Source organism: Hylobates moloch, unplaced genomic scaffold (genome assembly GCF_009828535.3).
Source record: "Hylobates moloch isolate HMO894 unplaced genomic scaffold, HMol_V3 SCAFFOLD_9, whole genome shotgun sequence".
In the NCBI taxonomy this organism is placed as follows: domain Eukaryota; kingdom Metazoa; phylum Chordata; class Mammalia; order Primates; family Hylobatidae; genus Hylobates; species Hylobates moloch.
In genome coordinates, this window is record NW_026652284.1 from 83262332 (window position 1) to 83277150 (window position 14819).

The 14819-nt window shown below is 44.1% G+C and overlaps 1 long non-coding RNA gene across 2 annotated transcripts in view; it reads left to right on the forward strand.

The window, feature by feature from the left end:
• Positions 1-14819, forward strand: part of LOC116813493 (uncharacterized) — a 70155-nt gene that overhangs the window by 38124 nt on the left and 17212 nt on the right. The window contains exon 6 of one of the 2 annotated variants that reach the window (XR_009214802.1): positions 7273-7395. The exons of the other annotated variant lie outside the window; for it this stretch is intronic. This is a non-coding gene — a long non-coding RNA (uncharacterized LOC116813493). Of the gene's footprint in view, positions 1-7272; positions 7396-14819 lie in introns of those variants that run through there. 2 annotated transcript variants of the gene reach the window in all.

The following is a 14819-nucleotide window of genomic DNA, read 5'->3' on the forward strand; positions in this document are numbered from 1 at the left end:
TAAATGGGTTGACCAAGTGTGCTATGCACATAGAACAGAATATTATTTGGCCGTAAACAAGAATGAAGTACTGATACATGTGACAACATGGATGAACATTGAAAACATGCTCAGTGAAATAAGACGGACACAGAAACACAAGTTTTGTATGATTCCACTTGTATGAGATACCTAGAATAGGCACATTCATAAAGAGTGAAAGTAGAACAGACACCCAGGACCAGAGGGAAAGGAGAAATGGAAAGTTACCATTTAATGGGCATAGAGTCTGTCTGGGATAATGAACAAGTTTTGGAAATGGATAATGGTTGCACAACATTGTGATGTAGTTAATGCCAATGGATTGTACACTTTAAAATGGTTAAAATGATAAATTATGAACATTTCACTATAGTTTTTAAAAATCACCAAAAAATGTTATGTAAAAAGTTCGGTGGGGTTTAATCTTTTAGCAGTTCATAAATCCATTAACATTTGCCACAGCTACCCTACAGAGAGGCATGTGAAGAGGTATGTGAACACCACACTTGGCTTTCTGAGCTGGAACTAAAAACACCATTGCTCTACTCCTTGGAGTTTCCCCAAAGTGAGTCTGTCCACACATGGTTGCTATTGGACCCTACCTGTTGCTACTGTATCACTGTGCTGTGTTACTAAGGAGTGTGACACGTTCTGACTTTCAAAGCATTTACACAGTGAATAATACCACTTTTGTGCTCCTTGGTATAAGGCCACATCTTCAAGTACTTCAGCATTTAAAAAAAAAAAAAAGTGAGCAAAGGATTTATCTGGCTAGAGTTTAAACTCCAATCATTATTTAGTCAGGGACAGAGCCAATTGTAGTGTTTAAATGGCATTATTATTTAGACAGGGACAGAGCCAAGTTTACAGAATTCTGAAGGCAAGCTTAACCTCAGGGTACCTTAGCAGTGTTCTATGTGCTGGTCCTGAGCATTTAATCCAGAGCAAACTGGTCATCCATTTATAACCCAAGTTTTCTCTGTAAACTGAAAATAAAAAGATGGATAAGGCATAACTCCTGCTGTCTGTCATGAAACTGAAAGTCTAACAGAGGCGTAGAAATAATGCAAATAGGGTACAATAAGTGTTAATCAGCACATATTCAAAGTGTGTTGGGTGACTGGGGTCAGGGTCCAGGGCAAGGTCACAAAGATGAGATGGCATTTGAGCCACATCCTGAAGGAAGAATGGAGTTTTCCAGGATGACAAAACACAAAACGGACTTCATGTAGAAGGAAATGCATATGCAAAACCTCAAAGCATGGCAGGATGGGACACCCAGAAAACCACAAGCAGCCGTGTGTGGGTAGAGCAAAGGCGAGTAGGAGAGTGGCAGATCCTGAAAGGACATAGAAAGAACTGAGATTTTGTCATAGCTCAATGGGCAACATGGGCAACTGTTGAAGGGTTTTAAGTGTGGAAGGGGCCTGGAGGGACATGATCCGGTTTTCATTTCAAAAAAGAAATTTAAAGTCTGGTGGATGGATTTGAAGCTTGGGACAAGGAGACTAGTTTGAAGATTGTCAGAGGAATCCAGGTGAGAGGTGAAGAAAGCCCAGGTTCCAGAGCTTTTTCAGAAGCAGTAGAGACAAGAATTGTAACTATTTTACTAGACTAAAGTTCAAAATGAGGTTACCGTTCCTTTCATCTTGGAATTATAGCAAGGTGAAGCCCGCAGAGCTGAAGGGCAGCTGGTTCCTCATGTACCTGCTTCTTGTGGCCAAGCCACGGGAGCCTCAGCCTTGCCATGGGAATGAGTCCTGTAGCTGCTTTTTCTCTCTCCTTCCTCTTCTCTAGGGCACCCTTAGTCAGCCTTCCTAAACTATTTGAAGACATGGCCTTTAAATTTCCTGTTGTCTTAATTTATTTTTATTTTTTGACTCAGTTTTATGGATACTTCAAAAATCAAGGAAGTGTAAGAAGATAGTAAAGAATGTTCCTCTCAGCCACCCTGAATCCACCCATTTCCCACCCCAACCTGCAAAAGGTAACCACTGGCTGGGCCTGGTGGCTCACACTTGTAATCCCAGAATCTTGGGAGGCCAAGGTGAGCAGATCACTTGAGCCCAGGAGTTCAAGACCAGCCTGGGTAACATGGGGAAACTCCATCTCTACAAAAATACCAAAATTAGCTGGATGTGGTGGCGCATGCCTGTAGTCTCAGCTACTCGGGAGGCTGAGGTGGGCAGATCTGTTACAAGTCTCTTATGCATCCTTCCAGGGATTTTTGTAAACCTATAGTCAAGCAAATATGATTTTTCGTTCTTCCTTTCCCCCTTTTATTTCCATTCTTTCTTGGCAGCAGGGGTCCTTCTTAGGATAAAGTTAGGAAGCCCCAGGGGAACTCATTCAGACCTAAGGAGTCAGTCCTGGTTGCCGTTGTCTATTAGTAAGCCGTTTTCCTCTGCAATACCTTACAGTATAAGGGCCCCAAACAAAAAGCCTTCCAGTGGGGCAAGGCCTGATTGCCTCAGGAGGCCCCACAATGGCCAAGGCCTCCATCTATCCCTGGACCTACTGAAGTAACTGAGGCACCCATGCTGGCTTGCACCAGACAGTGTGGGTGAGACCCTTGAACACAGTGGAAATGCAGGCATCACTGAGGCGCCCAGCCTCAGGCTGAGGACAGAGTGCCTGTGCTGTGATTAGATGTGACTCCTCCATAGCCAAGAGGGCCTACATTCTCAGTGACGATTCTTCCATGACATTCAGGCACTTTCCCCAGGTACAGCCATGGGGGAAGATGGCTGGGCACAAGGGACCAGCTGCACACTGCTCCTGGAGTCAGCTCTCCAGGACAGGCCTCAACCTTGGGCCTCTTCAGAAGCACTGCTCCTATTTCTTGCCAGCAGGTCTCAGCCCAAGCCACCCAAGTCTGCACCCCCTGAGGACAGTGGAGATATTACATTAACTTTGAAATAAAAGGAGAGACTCTAGGTCTCACTGCTTCCTTCCAGAAGCTTCTTTTGCCTTTTGCAAACATGGGTGGCTTTGGGAGGAGTGCCAGCACACTTCATATACCAGAAGCACCTCAGCCCTGAGGTCTTGGGGACATAGATAGGTTCTTCATCTCACATGATGGGGACTGAGCTCTTTTTGGTGCGTAAAGTGGATTGAAATAAAGGAGGAGGGCTGACAGGAATTTGAGATTAGCCTGGGCAACAAAGCAAGACCGCATCTCTACAGAAAATAAAATAAGGTTGGGTGTGGTGGCTTATGCCTGTAATCCCACCGCTTTGGGAGGCTGAGACAGGATTGCTTGAGCCCAGGAGTTCAAGACTAGCCTGAGCAACATGGCAAAACACCATCTCTACAAAAAATACAAAAATTAGCTGGGCATGGTGGCATGTGCCTGTAGTTTTAGCTACTCAGGAGACTGAGGCAGGAGGATCACGTGGACCTGGGAGGTCCAGGTTGCAGTGAGTAAAAGAAAAGAAAACTGAGACCTATAGGGGTTAAGTAACTTACTTTTAATCACTGTTACTTATTTTTTTCTCTTTTTTTGAGATGGAGTCTCACTCTGTCGCCAGGCTGGAGTGCAGTGGTACGATCTCTGCTCACTGCAACCTCAGCCTCCTGGGTTCCAGCCATTCTCCTGCCTCAGCTTCCCAAGTAGCTGGGACTACAGGTGTGCACCACCACACCCAGCTATTTTTTGTATTCTTAGTAGAGACGGGGTTTCACCATGTTGGCCAGCATGGTCTGAATTTCTTGACCTCATGATCTGCTCGCCTTGGCCTCCCAGAGTGCTGGGATTACAGGCATGAGCCACTGCGCCCGGCCCAATCACTGTTACTTTTAAGGAAATCCATTTGACTACTAAGGCATAATGTCACAATGGCTTAGACAAAATAGAAGGAGTTTCTCTCTCATGTTAGTCTCATCATGAGCAGTCCAGGGCTGATAAGACAGCTGAGTCTTGTTGGGGACCCAGGTTTCTTCTTTCTTGTTGCTGTGCCTTCTCTAGGGAATACCCTATTCCACCTTGTCAAAGATGGAGCAATGCCACCTTTGCATTCCAATGGGAGAAATGAGAGGAAGTGGAAGACACAACCTTCCCCTTTAAGGGCATAACCTGGAAGTTGGGCTCTTATTTCAATGGCCAGAATGTGGTCCAATGGCCATACCCAGTTGCAAAAGAATCTGGGAAATGTAGTCTGACTGGAAGGTGACTCATACAGCTAAAATTCAGGGAAGAAGGGGAGAATGGGTAATGGAAAACAGATAGGAATCTCTGTCACAGTCAGAAGTAGAACTGGGATTCAAACCTAACAGTTTGACTTCAAAGCCAGAACTCTTAACCATAATCTTCATTATGCTATTGTTTTAGAAAAATTAAATGAGGTCCACAGTTGGTAAGGTCTTTCTCTACAGTTTGAGACTTTCTTTTAATAGTCTACTTTGAGTACATGAACACATGTATGCACATACATTTTTGCTAAATGGATAGATTATAGCTGCTCTTGCCACAATATTATAACTCTTACTGTGAAAGTTGTTCAACATTGATGGGGAATCAAGTAATGTTTCCTTTTTTTTTTTCTTTTTTTCTTTTTTTGCCTTGAGACAGGCTTTTACTCTGTCACCTAAGCTGGAGTGCAGTGGTGCAATCTTGGCTCATTGCAGCCTTGACCTGCTGGGCTCAAGGGATCCTCCCACCCCAGCCTCCCCAGTAGTTGGGACTACAGGTGTACACCATTTGTAGTCAAAAAATAAAAATCAATTTTTAAAAATTGATTTGTAGAGGCAGGGTCTCTCGCTATGTTGCCCAGGCTGGTCTCAAAAACTCCTGGGCTCAAGTGATCCTCCTGCTTCCCTTCCCAAAGTGCTAGGATTACAGACATAAGCCACTCACTGCCTTTCATCCTCTTCTCATAGACTTTCAATTTTTAGTATTTTTTTGTGAGTCTTTCTTCTTTTTCTTCTCTTTATTCTCCTCTCCCTCCTTTTCATGCCTCATACTTTATGATGCTTGGTATATGAGACCATCATCAGTTTTATAATTTTTTTCTGCATCGGATTGTAGGATTGGGCTTGGAAATAACTCCCCCACCAATAAACTTTCTAACCTTTCACTAGCAAGTGGGGAAAACCAGGGTAACTTCTTTTTTTTTTTTTTTTTGACACAGTATCGTCTTGTTGCCCAGGCTGGAGTGCAGTGGTGTGATCTCGGCTCACTGCAACCCGCCTCCAGGGTTCAAGCAATTCTCCTGCTTCAGCCTCCCGAGTAGCTGGGATTACAGGAGTGCGCTACCACACCTGGCTAATTTTTGTATTTTTAGTAAGACATGGTCTCCCCATGTTGGCTAGGCTGGTCCTGAACTCCTGACCTCGTGATCTACCTCCTTGGCCTCCCAAAGTGCTGGGATTACAGGTGTGAGCCACTGTGCCTGGCCAGGTAACCTTTAAGAATTCTTAGAAGCCCAGAAATAAACCCAAACCTATATGGTCAACTAATTTTTGGCAAGAGTAACAAGAAGACACCTGGGAAAAGAACAGTATCTTCAATAAATTGTACTGAGAAAACTTTATTTCCACAGATAAAAGAATAAAATTAGACTCTTATCTTACACCACATGCAAAAATCAACTCAAAATGCATACAAGACCTAAGCATAAGACTGGAAACAATAAAACTCCTAGAAAAAACACAGGGGAAAAGCTCCTTGACATTGGCCTTGGCAATGATTATTTTGCATATCATAGCAAAAGCTCAGGCTACAAAAGTAAAAATAAGTGAGACTACATCAAACTAAAAAGCTTCTGCATAGCAAAGGAAACAATCACCACAATGAAAAGGCAACCTACAGATTGGGAAAAAAATATTTGCAAACCATATATCTGGTAAGTTGTTAGTATCCAAAACTTACAAAGAACTCACACAACTCAATAACAAGAAAACATATAACCCAATTTTTAAAATGGGCAAAGGAACTGAATAGATATTTCTTCAAAGAAGACATAAAAATGGCCAACAGGTATATAAAAATAAAACATCAAAACCACTATGAAATGTTACCTCACACCCATGGATAGCTATTATCAAAAAGACAAAAGATAAGTGTTGGCCAGGGTGTGGAGACAAGGGAACCCTTATGTGCTGTTGGTGGGAAAGTAGTTTGGTGCAGCCATTATGGAAAACAATATGGAGGTTCCTAACGAAATTAAAAATAGAACCACCGTAGAATCCAGCAATCTAAGTTTATACCCAAAGGAAATGAAATCACCGCCTTGTAGGCTGGGCACAGTGGCTCGCGCCTGTAATCCCAGCACTTTGGGAGGCCGAGGCAGACAGACCACCTGAGGTTGGGAGTTAGAGACCACCCTGATCAACATGGAGAAACCCCGTCTCTACTAAAAATAGAAAATTAGCCAGGCGTGGTGGGTAATCCCAGCTACTCTGCAGGCTGAGGCAGGAGAATCGCTTGAACCCGGGAGGTGGGCCGAGATGGTGCCATTGCACTTTCTAGCCTGGGCAACGAGAGTGAAACTCCATCTCAAAAAAAAAACAACAACAACAAAAAAAAACCACCTTGTAAAGATATCTGCACTCCCATGTTCTTTGTGGCATTATTCACAATAGCCAAGATATGGAAGCTACCTAGGTGCCCATCAGTGGATGAATGGATAAAGAAACTGTGGTGCATCTATGCAATGTTACTCAGCCTCAAAAAAGGAGGAGATTCTGCCATTTGCTACAAAATGTATGAATCTGGGGGACATTATGCTAAGTGAAACTAGCCATACACATAAAGAAAAATAGGATCTCACTTACATGTGGACTCTAAAGAAAAAAGTTGAATTACAGTGAAAGAGAGTAAAACAGTGGTTACTAGAGGCAGGTAGAGGGGAGAACAGGGGAGATGTAGGTCAAAGAATACAAGTAGCAGACATGTAGGATGAACAAGTCTGGAAATCTAATGTGCAACATGAGTTAATAATAGTGTATGGCATTTGGGATTTTTGCTAAATGAATAGATTATAGCTGCTGTTGCCACAAAAAGGGGGTAACTGTGTGATGATGGATATGTTAATTTGCCTCACTATAGTAACCATTTTACTGTTTATATGTATCTCATAACATCATGCTGTATACCTTAAATACACAAAATAACATTTCTTTTTTAAAAAAATACTTAGAAAATATGAGAATATTTAAAATTAGGATACATCAAACATGATTTTGCCACAATTTGATGATTTTCATTAAAAGACAAATACATGTAATTTGTTCCCACGTGTTGTATTTTAGGGTTGGCATAATAGAACGCTATCAAAATTAGGAAGTTTCATAATGATCCATGTATGTACAACTGCACTCGGGTACCCCTGTCTTCTCTCACCTCCGTAAGAGCAATTTTGTTTACACCTCTCAAGACTCTGGAGACATGTTTTACAAAAGCAGTTTGAAGTGAGTATTCATTCATTTGGGTTTTCCTGGTGTGGCCCTTTCAGCTCTGCAGAATGCCACAGCAATGAGGAAACTGTTTGTTTCCAAGCAGGAGATGCCAATGTGATGACAGACTTTTTGAAGGCATGTAGCTGGTGGCTGTTAAATCTGCATTTCCTGACATGCATAATGGTCCGTAAGCTGCTGGATGTGAGCAGAGAGTTGGTTAATAATCAAGCCTTCTTTTTCATAGTGTTTAACAATGCAAAGTGCTTTTAAATAATTATTTTAGCTAATCTTAACAATAACCTTATGAGATCGGTAGGGATATCCTGGCAACATAAGAACATATTAAACGTCATTCTCATAAGACAAAGGTCTATTTTCCCCTATTTAGTTCCCTAGGTACTCTCTGATAAGTAGAATGCACACTTAAATTATATTATTTTCAACAAATGTCCATTGAGCCCCACCTATGGGCCAGTGGGCACTGCAAGATGTTGGAGAGCTACAGATGAACAAGACACAGCTGCTTCTCTCAACTCTGTCAATCAGGAGAGAGACATGAAAGCCACTACCATCAGATGCTAAAAGTGCCATAATCAATGTCTTCTGGGAAAATGAAGGAGAGGAGAGAAGGTTTCAGAGAGCTGCAGAGGATGTTTGTGCTGACCTTTGCAGTGTGAATAGGATTCTGCCTGGCAGTGAAGTGAAGGGAGGACATTCCAGGGAATGGGTGCAGCATATAAGGGGGACAGAGGCATGGACTACATGATTTCTTCAGAGAATGAGAGGGGAAGGAAGGATGCATTCGATTAGCAGATGGTGGAGAGCCTTGTTTGCTATGCCAAAAGACTTGAATTAGTCCTGCAAACCACGGAGGCAGTAAAGAGCAGATCTAGTTAGGTGTGAATCCAAATTCCAAGAACTTGCTGACTTGGGGGAGTTGCTTAATCATCATCTGTAAAATAGGGGTTATACTCATCCTTCTGGGTTAGTTTTGATAAGCACTTTGTAAGCTGGTGTATATAAAGTGCTTGGCACAGTGCCTAGCACACAGTAAGTGTTGACTATTAACTACTATCCAGTAATATTTCCTAATCTTTTTTGAATCAGGCTCCTTTGAGAATGAATGAGTCCTCTCCTCAAATACAGTATTTTGTATATAATTTAAGGGGATTCACATTATCTCCTGAAAATGGAGTCCAAGATAAGAGTCCTGCTGTGCCTTCTCAAAATTTTTTTAACTTTATTTTTTTTAGAGCAGATTTAGTTTCACAGCAAAATTAAGAAGATACAGAGATTTACCTTATATTCCCCACCCCTATGCATGTATAACTTCCCTGATGATATCAACGTCCCTTACCAGAGTGGTACACTTGTTACAACTGATGAACCCACAGTTGATGCATCATAATAACCCCAAGTCCATGGTTTACCTCAGGGTTTGTCCTTGGTGTTATATATTCTGTGGGTTTAGACAAATCCATAATGGCACATACCCATCATTATAGTATCATATAGAGTAGTTTCACTGTCCTAAAACTCTGCACTCTCATCTGAAGTTCTTTCTTTCTTTTCTTTCTTTCTTTTTCTTTCTTTCTTTCTTCCTTTCTTTCTCGCTTTCTTTCTCTCTCTTTCTATCTTTCTTCCTCTCTTTTTTAGAGTCTCACTCTGTTGCCCAGGCTAGAGTGCAGTGGCGTGATCTTGGCTCACTGCAACCTCCGTCTCCCAGGTTCAAGCGATTCTCCTGCCTCAGCCTCCTGAGTAGCTGGGATTAAAGGCACCCGCCATCATACCCAGCTAATTTTTGTATTTTTAGTAGAGACGGGATTTCACCACGTTGGCCAGGCTGGTCTTGAACTCCTGACCTCAGGTGATCTGCCCACCTCGGCCTCCCAAAGTTCTGGGATTACAGGTGTGAGCCACCACGCCTGGCCTGAAACTTTCTCTTTCTTTCTCTCTCTCTCTTTCTCTCTTTCTCTTTCTTTCTTTCTTTCTTTCTTTCTTTCTTTCTTTCTTTCTCTCTCTCTCTCTCTCTCTCTTTCTTTCTTTCTTTCTTTCTTTCTTTCTTTCTTTCTTTCTTTCTTTCTTTCTTCTTTCTTTCTTTCTTTCTTTCTTTCTTTCTTTCTTTCTTTCTTTCTCTTTCGACAGAGTCTTGCTCTGTTGTCCAGGCTGGAGTGCAGTGGTGTGATCTCAACTCACTGCAACCTCCACCTCCAGGGCTCAAGCAATTCTACTGCCTCAGCCTCCTGAGTAGCTGGGATTACAAGCACCCACCACCACGCCCAGCTAATTTTTGTATTTGTCATAGAGACAGGGTTTCACTATATTGGCCAGGCTGGTCTTGAACTCCTGACCTCAGGTGATCTGCCTTCCTTGGCCTCCCAAAATGCGGGGATTACAGGGGTAAGCCAATGCATTCATCTTTATGTGAAGTTTTAATGCAGGAAAGTGCTAATATCAGGTTTTATTTTTTATTTTTGTGGGGAGAAATACTGGGTATTGGAGAAGGATACCATCTTTGATTCTCAATTTTTTCTTTTTTCGAGATGGAGTTTCACACTTGTTGCCCAGGCTGGAGTGCAGTAGTGTGATCTCAGCTCACTGCAACCTCCCCTTCCTGGGTTCAAGTGATTCTCCTGCCTCAGCCTCCCAAGTAGCTTGGATTACAGGCGCCCTCCACCATGGCCAGCTAATTTTTGTATTTTTAGTAGAGACGGGGTTTCATCATGTTGGCCAGGCTGGTCTTGAACTCCTGACCTCAGGTGATTCGCCTGCCTCGGCCTCCCAAAGTGCTGGGATTACAGGCGTGAGCCACCGCACCTGGCTGGTTCTCAAATCTGACTGTACATTGTAATTACCTGTAGTGATTCTTAGAAACCCTGGTGCACCCAGCTTCACTCTCAGATATTCTGATTCAGTTGGTCCGGGTCAGGCAGAGCATCAGACTTTTTTACATCTTCCAGGGGATTCCAATGTATAGCCAGTTTTAAGAACCATTTGGCTGTCTCCAGTGTTAGCCAGAGAGAGGAGAAGAGCAGAAGAGGAATGGAAAGAAGAATAAAGGAGAGGAAAGATTCAGAACACTTTGGAGATGGAATCAATCAGACCAAGCAACCAATTACATGTAGTGAGGGAAAACGGTGTGAGGTGGTCCAAAAGGGAAGGAGGTATTTGTGTTTTGTTTATTGTTTACTACTTTTTCTTCACTGTGGAAAACGGAGGAGTGGGCAAGAAGAAAATAATTCATTCAACAAATATATACTTAAAATACATGTATTGGCCAGGCACAGTGGCTCACACCTGAAATTCCAGCACTTTGGGGGGCTGAGGTGGGCAGATTACCTGAAGTCAGGAGTTTGGGACCAGCCTGACCAACACGGTGAAACCCCGTCTCTACTAAAAATATAAAAATTAGCCTGGTGTGGTGGTGTATGCCTGTAATCCCAGCTACCCAGGAGGCTGAGGCAGGAGAATTGCTGGAACCTGGGAGGCGGAGGCTGCAGTGAGCTGAGATTGTGCCACTGCACTCCAGCCTGGGTGACAGGAGCAAGACCTCTTCTCAAAAAATAAACAAATAAATAAAATAAAATACATATATTAAGTGCAAACTGTGGGTCGAGATTTTGTTTTGGGCATCTTTAACATGCCTGTGGAACATGGAAATGTCACAGAGGCACCTGAAAATACCAGAGCGACTGGAAGTCACCAGTTCATAACTGGGTGATCGTGAAAGAGTGTGGATGAGATCACCAGGAGAGAGTTGAGGAGAGCCAAGAGGGTGCTGAACGCGGGGAATCATGGACCACGGACCCTGGGGGATTGGGGAGGAAAGCCTTTGTGTGGGATGGTGAGGGCGAGAGAAGGAGGGAAGAGTTTCCAGAAGGAGTGGGTGGCCAGTGTGTGAAATGCAGTAGAGAGATGGCCAGAGGTGAAGGCCAACAGGAGCAGGGCCCCTCATTTGATAATTAGGAGAGGGCTGTGGCTTTTGAGACAGTGGCAGGGATGGAAGCCAAATTCCAGTGGGTGCAGATGAAAAAGAAAGTGAGGAAGCACAAGCATTGACATAGGAAGTTTGGGGAAAAAGCAATGAAAGCAGTAGCACAGGGAAGGAAGGGTGGAGGACAGCTTTATTTTAGGCTGGAGTGGCATTATTGTAGTCTGAGGGGAAGGAGCCAGGCTAGAGGAAGCCATGAAAAATACAGAAGAGGGAGGAGACGGGCAGTGGAGCCAGAGCTCCACTGCGGCAGGCAGCCCGGGGCTCACAAACACTGAGTGAGAAATTGCTCTTGGATGGGACTAGGGATGCTTGTTTCTTTAAGTCTAAAGTGAAGAAGTTTCCAGAATGATGCAGGCCTGTCCGAGAAGCCACCCAGGGTCATTTCTGATTCCCGTGACAGCCTCCTGCCTATATTCTCTCACTTCCCAGGACTCAATCTATTTTGTGCTCCCCTTGAATGCTGCCTCCACCCCAGGACTTGAGGCTGGCTGGAGAGTGAGATGGGATAGCTGAGGTTTCCACCTCTCACTGTCCCAGAAGAAAAGCATGGGGCCTCTTTCTGTTTCTAGTTAATGGCTAATCACAATGCATGAAGAATCCAGCTGCAGCTACAAAGATTTGTGGATTCTCAAAAGGTCTTCAGTCATTCTTACTCATTCTTTCTTCCCCTTCTCAGAGGGTTCTCTCCTCTGCTCCCTGGCTCTCTTGTATTGACCTTGCTTCCAGTTATTATACATTGCTGGACATCCCCTCTTCCTGAAAGTCTTTCTCCTCTGAGCATTAGTGACATTCTTCTCCAGGTTGTCCTCTTGTCCACTGTCTCCCGTCCTGTTCCTGACCTCTAGATGTGGAATGCCAGGACTCTGTCCCAAGCTCCTTCTCTTCCCCAGGTACATGCTCTCAGAAGGCCATTGTGTCTAGTCCATCACTTTAAATTTCATCTCTACACTGAGATGTCCTGACCTCCTGCTCCAACACCAGCACTCCCCACTGCATGACTGAAATTTCCATTTGGATGTCTCACAGGGATCTCAAATTTAACATGCCCAAAACAGAACTCTTGATTTTTTTCCCCCCTCAATCTGCACCTCCTTCTGGTTTTCCACTCTCAGTGTATACTGGCATTTGTTCCCTCAGTTGCTGAACTGGAAACTCAAGGTCAACCTTGATTCTTCTTCCTTGCAAATGCAATCTATCAGTAAATCCTATTGACTCTACCTCCAAAATGGTTTGAAATCAGTCCACTTGTTGCATCTCCAGTCTGGTCCAACGTTACTCAAAGTGGAGTTTACAGACCAGCCACATCAGCATCACCAGCAAAATTGTTAGCAATGTAAAATGTTGAGGTCCTTTCCATCCAGAATCAGACACTCTGAGGATGGCACCCTTCAGAGAATTCTGACGCCTGCTCAGGTTTGAGAAGCACTACTCTGATAGTGCCTTCATAATCTCCAGTCCAAGCCACTGCAATAGCCTCCAACTGCTCCCCTTACTCACTCACTTACCCACTAGAATCTGCTCTCCCCCTATAGCCAGAGTGATTGTTTTTAAAAACAGTATCATATTATATCACACATACACCCTCTATCCCCCAGTTTAAGATCTCCCATGGCCTCCCTTGGACATAACACAATCCAAGTTCTCTTTCCTGACCCATAGAGTTCTGAGGTGAGATCTGACCACATCTACCACTCCAGCCTCTGCCAAAACCTCCCTTCCCCCTTCCTCTGGGCTGCAGCTCAACGGGCTTTCTCCCACAGTGCATCAGCTTGTTCCTGACTTGGGACTTCTGCACTGGCTGTTCCCTCTGCCTAAAATACTCTTCCTTTGAACTTCAGTTGCTGGTTCCCTCATGTCATTTTCTGCTCAGTGTAACTGGCACCCCCTTTAGAGGGGCCTTATGCCAATGAACAAATCCAAAGCAGCTCCTTTTTACAAAATATGCAGTTTTAACCTGTATAGCACTTACTACTATCAATTTTTACAAATTTTCTTATTTATTATCTAATATAACATTTTTGGTCTTTGGTTTTTTTTTTCTTTTCTTTTTTTTTTTTTTTTTTGAGGCGGAGTCTCGCTCTGTCGCCCAGGCTGGAGTGCAGTGGCGCAATCTCGGCTCACTGCAAGCTCCGCCTCCCGGGTTCACGCCGTTCTCCCGCCTCAGCCTCTCCCAGCAGCTGGGACTATAGGCACCCGCCACCACGCCCAGCTAATTTTTTTTTGTATTTTTAGTAGAGACGGGGTTTCACTGTGTTAGCCAGGATGGTCTCCATCTCCTGAACTTGTGATCCGCCCGCCTCTGCCTCCCAAAGTGCTGGGATTACAGGCATGAGCCACCGTGCCCGGCGTTTTTTTTTTTTTTCTTGTTTTGAGACGGTGTCTCACTCTGTCGCTCAGGCTGAAGTGCAGGTGAGCGACAGTATCAGCTTCTCTGATCCTCCCACCTTACCCTCCTGAGTAGCTGGGACCACAGGTGCACACTGCCACCCCTGGCTAATTTTTGTAATTTTTTTTGGTAGAGACGAGGTTTTGCCATGTTGCCCAGGCTGGTCTCGAACTCCTGGCCTCAAGCAATCTGCTCATGTCGGCCTCCTAAAGTGCCGGGATCATGTGCGTGAGCCACCACACCTGGCCATTAATGTACGTTTTATGAGACCTGATTTATCCTGTTCATTGCTGTGTCCAAGTGCCTGAACAGTGCCTAGCACATAGATGCTCCCTAAATATTTGTTGAATGAATGAACTTCACTTCTTCCTTACTTGTAGGCCTGAAGTTGCTATTAAGAAATAATAATTCAGGCTGGGTGCAGTGGCTCATGCCTGTAATCCTAGCACTTTCAGAGGCTGAGGAGGGTGGATTGCCCGAGTTCAGGAGTTTGAGACCAGCCTGGGCAACATGGCAAAACCCCATCTCTACTAAAAATACAAAAAAATTAGCTGGGCATGGTGGGGCGTGCCTGTAATCCCAGCTACTGAGGAGGCTGAGACATGAGAATTGCTTGAACCCAGGAGGCAGAGGTTGCAGTGAGCCGAGATCGTGCCATTGCACTCCAGCCTGGGTGACAGAGCAAGACCCTCTCAAAAAAAAGAAAAAAAAGAAATAATAATTCATGAACTAGTGTTTGCTCAAATGGCTACTCGATCCTCTCATGTGGCTGCATTTCTGGAAGCCTCCAGCCAGTGTCAGTCTCATCTCAGAGGCCTGGGTCCACATATTAGTGCAGTCCCCTTAGAGCACATCTCGAAAGGAGGCAGGAGCGTGAAAAGACATTACCCTGAAAAGATGGCAGGAGTGCGAAAGGACACTAGTGGGCTACTTTCTTAGAACTTTAGGGAGATAATCCGTGAAATGATACCTGAGGGCCTCTATTTTTGTTGTTGAGTAGTAGGCAAAGTTGCCTAATTT